Raw genomic sequence first — 7,433 nt, 5'->3', positions numbered from 1 at the left:
GGAACCAAGCAGGGACCTGTTTTCAGTCAGTTTCTCCTTCAAGCTTCCCCCTGCCCACAGTCTGGGACTTCCCCCAAATACAACAACACATTGCTAACCACAGACTTTAAGGCTAGGGGCAGAAATTATACATAAGCCAGTATAAGAGATTAGAAACTGGCTCAAATCTAATATAACAGAAGTTGAGTGCACATAAACTACTCTCAAAGTGACTGAAACCAGTTTAAGATAAACCTGGATGGATGTAATATCAGACTTAACTGATGTAAGTTAAATCAGTTCATTGAACTTATATCCCAGATCCCCTCCAGATTCAGGTTAATTTACAGTCCCTCAGCATCCCAGGATGCTTTGCACCTCCTCCAGAAACCTTCCCTTCCAGGGTGGGCGGGCTGGCTAGCCTTGGCCCAAGCTGTCTGCTCCAGCCAAGCAGAGAGGTGTTCTCTAGCACTCCCCAGCTTCTGGCTTGGACCATTGCAAGCATGTGGCTGCATTTCTGGAATCAAAAGTGAATGTCTGTTCACTTGCTTATCAGTTCAGTCTAAGTAGCTTAGACTAAGCTGCGGAGATTGAACTGATTCAGTCTCAGGCTTTTTAACTGTCTGTACTTAACCTAGAAGTCTTCATTAGATTCTTTCCACTCTTCTAGGCCCTCAAGGAGCTGTTCTTGCTTCTCATAAGCTACCTAAATCAGGGGTGGGCAACCTGTGGAAGATTTATAGGAAAATTCTCCAGCTAATTATTAAAAATCCATGTCCCTCTCTACTTTGAGTTGAAGAGAGCTACTCAATAATACTTAACCACTAGTCCTATCAGTACTTCAGGGGAGGATGGCAGATACTTTGGCCAAGGAAGAGAGCACGCAGGTTATTTGGTATTCTGTGTTCTAACTTCTCATGCTTATTGGCAGTGCTCTTAATCAAATAGAAGAACCTGCTAAGGACCTTTGGCAGATTCTAGTCTCTCTGATTACAGCTTTGAAAAACTTAGACAAGGACTTATTTTTTTTCTCAAAGAAGTTGCATATTTCTGTTTGCATCAGATTCCTGGCTCTCTAGCACCTGTAATACAAGGGAAATGCCAGACAATGTGGCCATCCAAAGGACAAAGCTTCCAGGAAATTTTATCTTTTAGGTGAAAAGTCTTACTGCTCAGCATCAATTTCCATAGTAAGTAGCCAGTGATAAAATCCTATTTTCTGAATATGCTTACCTCAGTTATGACAGTATTGTCATAGGCTTCCACAGGAAAATGAGGCCTAAACTGAAATCCATCATTTAGGAGGGACAGCTTTTATATTATATACACTTCACATAGGCCTTCTTCATATCTTTAAATGTCTTGCTGCTTAAAGGAAATACTTAGCTTAGAACTCTCAACCTGCTCCATTTAGGACTAAGTAGTCATTCTTTATTTCAACTCAGTTCATAGAACTTGCAAAGACTCTTCATCTTGAGATTGACAAAGATCTACTTTCCTATAGATGAGTTTCAGTTCAGGGGATTCCTAATCTCCAGTCTTGGGGAACCCCTGCCCCAGCAGCAACAATCACTTTCATACTTAAGAGACATGGTAGCACATCATTACATTTGCCTTTGGCGAGACTTCATTTCTAGCCTCTCTGAAACTGGCTGAGTTCTGTCCACCAACCCACCAAACATTAGATATTCATTCATTTCATGACCTGGACCCCCATGTTTAGTTTCTCTGGATAAATGGCCACATGGAGATTTGTACCTTTTTAGTTGTGGGGAAAGAGACAGTGGATATCTTTGAAGTAGTTGGGTAGATAATCTAAACAGTTTACATATTCAATATTGTCGTGAAAATAGTACTTCCTGTACACGTGAGTTAAGTTTCAGGCTGAATCTCTCCATCGGTTTTCCCACAGCCATCACCCTTATGTAGAATAAGTATAGGTATAAAATTACACCAATATGTGGCAAATCGGTGCTGTGGCTGTCTCTCTGACTACACTTCCCATTAATCTATCAATACCTTGAAGTTGCTTCAATTGGCAGCATTTTTTTAAAGTAGAACTTACCACAGAAATACTTTTATTCTCTTTCTTTCCTTTTTTCCAAAATTCCTCAGTGGTCAGAAAGAGCAACATTTTGTTCTTGGGCTTTAGCTCAATCATCAGCTTAGCATTTGGCCACCCATGCTGGCTCAAAATAAAAAGTTTATACATTTGCTCAGGCACACCACTTCTGTTCCTATGGCATGGTTTTTGTTTAATAGATTTCAGTCCCAAAGTTATATAAAAGACGATCTTTAACATCAATATTATAAATAACCAAATATAACTTTTTCATGTGTAACACATTCCTAACACCCCCCCCCCCCCAATCATATTTATTTCCTTTTCAGGCATACATAGTTGCTCATGATACTAAAAGATTTTGACTTTACAGAGAGTGACCTTATATCAGTAGGTAACTAAAAGCCTTTGTTTGCTATGCTATAATAGTTTCACTGGTATTCACTCTCTGTTTTACCACTTGAATAATTTAATTATTCAACCACATGAATTAAGTGTTCTTTCACAGCTGGCTTTCTAGCATCTTAAGCTACAGTGGGAAGATTTACTTTTTGACAGGGAGGGCCCTAACTCCTTTAAAATACTTTGTTCTATAGTTTCAATCAATTTTTTCAAATAAACTTGATCTCCACACTGTTGCTATTTTGAAGTGTATACATTACCCCTTGTCTAACTAAAAAGTTGCAGCCTAGAAACTTTTTAGAACTGTTCTTGCCATGTTTGCCTATAGCTGAAGACATCCGGAGGATATGCAAAGTTGTGCTCTTGCATTTTGCAATGTTGGTTCTAGGTTGTTAATTAACGTATTTTTGAAATAATAACTTAAATTGTAATAACTTCCTTGTTAAAGCAAGTGCGCAGAAGAGTCTTCCTCAATCATCTTACTGTTCAGTCAGTGTTACCAGTACAGATACCAGAATAGTGAAATAGGCATAGAATTAAAGTGCCTATTGTCTAATTATTATTTATATTGCAGCTGTATTTAAACACTCTTATCATGCTGATATTGTACATAAGCCTATGGAGACAGTATCTGCATAGCACACACATGATACATGAAATGATGTATTGAGATGGTGGGATGGAGGCAATACAATTAAATGTATGCAGTTTTACTTAGCGTGCCATCTGACAGCCATCACTGATCAGCTTATTTCATTATTTTCAAGAGTGAATGGGAAAGGTTTTATTTAATGTCCTTCCTCTTAAAGAGTGAGCAGAAGTTTTAACAAGGCAGGCAACTGGTGTGCCTTACAAGTTTCCAGAAGTTTCCCATAGCAGAAATGCTTTCTTCCAGGTCTAACTGGAAGGACTGTGAACAGTAAGCAGAAGGAAGGAAATTCACCTATGGATTTTCTAAATCCAAGACTGATGTACTGGGTTTGTTGCTGGGAACTAGAGTTGCCTCTAAATGCCCAGTTAACAAAATAATTTTCTACTGTATGTGCTCAGTACTGCTTTTACAAACTTTTAAATGAATGAAGTAATGTACAACCAAATATACCAAGTTCCAAAGCTTAGACACTTTTTGGTAAAATCCTCAAACCTCACATTTAAAAGTGTTGTAGGATTACCTTTACTATGACAACATAGCATATAGTTTTACTTTCACGACCCCAAAAGAACTAAGGTATTTTGTTCAAGCCTTTAAATAAGAAATAGCACTTATGGAAAGAACTCAAGCATGGAAAACTTTGGCATAAAAGATGAATATTTAATATAACTACAAAGTCATGGATGGTTTGCAGCTCCATTGCCATGAATTTTACTCACTGAGCTTTCACTCAAAGCAGACTGGCAGTAGCCATGCCCCTGAAGTCCAAGCCAGTTCCTTGAGGGAGATGCAAATAGAGATAAAACCCATTGAACTGGATCTGGAAGCCATTAGACAAAATGCAGTTATCCAAAAATGTAAAATGATAGGAGTGCTGTATTTTTAATTACAGCTTGTACAGTTATAAACTAAAATAGGAAGAGAAAAACCTGCCATCATTTTCATTGTTAATTTTTGTGGTATTAAAAAAAATGCTGTAAATTATCACATGTGAATGACAAAGAAAGGCAGGCACTAAAACTAAGTGGAAGAGAGACTGAGAACATATAAGGTGCTTAAATGTAAATTAAGACATAGTTTAGTGAAAATGAAAAGAGCAAGATTTGGATTAATACAGAGATGTACAAAACATTGTATTGTGTAAATCTGGGGCTGTTTGTTCCTTGCATTTGCATTTGTCAAACTGAATGACAAAATAAGAAGGGCACAATCCACAAGTGCCATAGAATAGCCTTCCCTAATCTCCTAGATCTTGATTAGTGGTATCTGACAGCCTGCGTTACATTGTGTATTTAAGTTTCACACTGGTTCTTTAGACAGTCCTACTACAATTCTGTTGGGATTATTTTGATTATCTTATAGGTGTAGCAAGGATAGAGGGAGGGTACCTTGTTCTTCCACTCACCCCATAATACTGTTGGACCATTTTGTTATTAATTGTTAGAATGATTAATATTTTGTGTTTTATGTATGACATTCTTCACTGGGCATCAGTGATTGTAAATCAGTGGTTGATTCCCCCCCATATGTTTCTCACTTATATAACTTTTTATTATGAAGAATCATGTGGGGGAGACTAGAATAGCTATCTAGTGTGAGGTAAGCGATGCTGAACAAGTTTTCAATATTTGATTTATGAGGGCATCTCAAGATTTCATTAGAAGTAATTGCCTTCACTTAAGGAAACTGAAGGAGAGATAAGGGAAGAGGGCTCTAAGTCAAAAATAGGTTTCAGTAATTTAAATGACTATTTTCATCCCCAATTTTAAATATGGGCAGTTAAATGGGTGTATGTGAAACCAGTTCTGCTCAAATTGATGTTCAGGAGCCCAAAACAGGCAGCATTCAGATGTTCAAATACCTATCATCAAAGCATGAGTAGGATTCTAAGACCTTTTAGGTTGCTTTTGCTCTTTAGGTTTGAGTGATTTGTCTTTACATATATCTGGAGAAAACTGGTAATTTGATCTTTAATATCACTACAAGTTTGCTTTGCTTGATCTAACTACTTGGGTTCAGAGATCTTTTTGCTCACATTATACATTTTCAGATTTAATTTGTTTTATAACTGAGTCAGCAATAGAATGGTACATGGCCCTCTTTTTGAAGTTCAGGATTTCCTCCAATAATTCTGCCAGCAACAGTTCCCCTCTGCTATGGGAGTGGATTTTTTTTTCCTGTTGAAGGAAAGGGAGAGAATGGTTATGTTCCTTTGTGCCAGCAATATTAATAATCTTGTTTATATTTCTTGTCAGGATGACTGCACCTATAAAAAGGGTGAGGAGAACCTTAAAAAAGCCTATTTGGTCAGAGGCAAGGTAAGCAGATCTGTTTCAACACACTTATTCTGAATCATTACTAAATGTGTTAAGTGCCCACTTACTCAGAATTGTTAACATAAAGCAAAGAGTGAAATGCCAAAAAGAGCTGTTATATGTATGACATAGTTCTTCAGGTGAGTTGCTCAGATTTAACCACAAGAGAGCAGTATGTTACCAAGCCTTGTAGAATAAGGTTTTTAAAATGTACTTTTGTTTTTCTAACAGTAGGTCTCTTCTAACAACTAAACTGTTATCCCTATGTCTTGTTTTGGAGCTCTGATCCAGAAAGCATGTGGCATGCTGAAGAACTTTAGAGCCAAATGTTCCCAGCTCTAAATGGTGCTGATGGTGAAACATTTTTATTGGTACTCAGATTAGTAAGCAATAAACTCTAGGCTAAATTATCATATGATCCACACAGCAGATCTGCTACTTTGCCATCTCAGACTTTAGCACCCACGCCGCCACCAGCATGTTCTGCGCCTGTAGATGGCAGAATGAATATTCCAACTCTGTGTAGAGTTGGAAAACAGTTTTAGCCAGAAATGTGCCTTATGATAGGACTTTACTGAAAAAGTATGAATTCATAATAGCTGTATCTAAATCCGTCACTCTCTACCACATCCACAGCCTTCAGAAAACAAATGAAAACATTCTGAAGCATACAGTGTTCTGATATACTATGAGAGAAATAATGAACTAATGCTTTTGTATGGTACTTTAAAAATCAACTGGAAAAGTTTTGGTCCCAAACTTAGTTCCGTCAAGTTCAAAGTTTGCATACCGTTTGACTCATGTAAAAATGCGTATTTTTAGTTTTACACATGTAGGTGGTGACCTCAATGAAACTGCTCTTCTACATAAAGCTAAGCAAGAGCATGTTTGTAGGGTTGAGCCAAAAGAGTTGTTTCAGCTGATGGAAGTCAGCAATTGTAATGCAATTCGTGCTCTGCAGTTGCTGTCCAAGTAGAAAAAGGAAATGTTAAGTTTTTAATGTAGTGATTGGCCATATGGACTTTTGGCTTGTTGGTCATTTGAAACAGGAATGATTGTACCATAATTTCTACAATATGAATTTTAGTTGAATAATAAGCTGAATCATTATCAATTGGTATTACTGGGTTTTAGAGAAAAAGCCACCAGATAACAAGAGTTTTGCTGATTTTCAAGTATCCTTCAGACATTTTCTCAAAACTTATACTTTCCCCCCTCTTAATGAGCATCAGGATTAAATTAACAGAGTTGCAAAGGGGAAAATAAAATAACTACTGAATGCAAAAATCTGTCTTCCTGTTACAATACAAACCTGTTCTTTCATTCCAAGCTACACAGACCTTTACTTTCTATGTATTTTGCTCTTTTGTCATGTTCTCTTTCTGTACTCCATTTGTGAAAAGATTACGCCTAGGGAGTCCAGTGAGTCATTGATCTATCTGCCTGCCTTGAGCAGAAGGCTGGATGAGATGACCTCATGAAGTCCCTTCCAGTTCGACTTTCCTATGATCTTCCCATGACATTCATATTTTTGGAGAGTAAACTGCTTACTATGCATGGGCATGTTCTCTAGTTCCTTACAACCCAATTGGCATGTTTTAGCTTTCAAAGGAATTTCAAAACCTTTTCTGAAAAAAAGATCAAGAATAATCTGCTAACATGTCAGATTTAAAAAGAAATGTTCAGTGGGGAAAATATCAGATGGAACTCCGCTCTCAGTACTGCCTCTGCTTCCCCAGTGAATTGTGTGGAGTTGCTAAAGTGTAACTAAAGGTAGTGTTTAGCAGTGTGCACGTTGAGAATTGTTCCTCGCCTGTGTTTTCATCTTGGATTCTTCACATTGTAAATCTGATAATCCACATTTTTGCCATTTGTGCTGCCTCTCTAATATTTTGTGGGCCTCAATGGGACAATAAAGTTAGACTGGCCAGTTTCACATTTTTTCAATTTTTTTTATTTTACCTTCTTCTTAAGTGTTAATAGATCTGCTGTGTTTTGTGGATACCACTGCAGGGACAAGGAT

This window comes from Alligator mississippiensis, chromosome 1 (genome assembly GCF_030867095.1).
Source record: "Alligator mississippiensis isolate rAllMis1 chromosome 1, rAllMis1, whole genome shotgun sequence".
NCBI lineage: Eukaryota > Metazoa > Chordata > Crocodylia > Alligatoridae > Alligator > Alligator mississippiensis.
The sequence above is the reverse complement of the archived record's forward strand: the minus strand, read 5'-3'. Positions refer to the sequence as shown.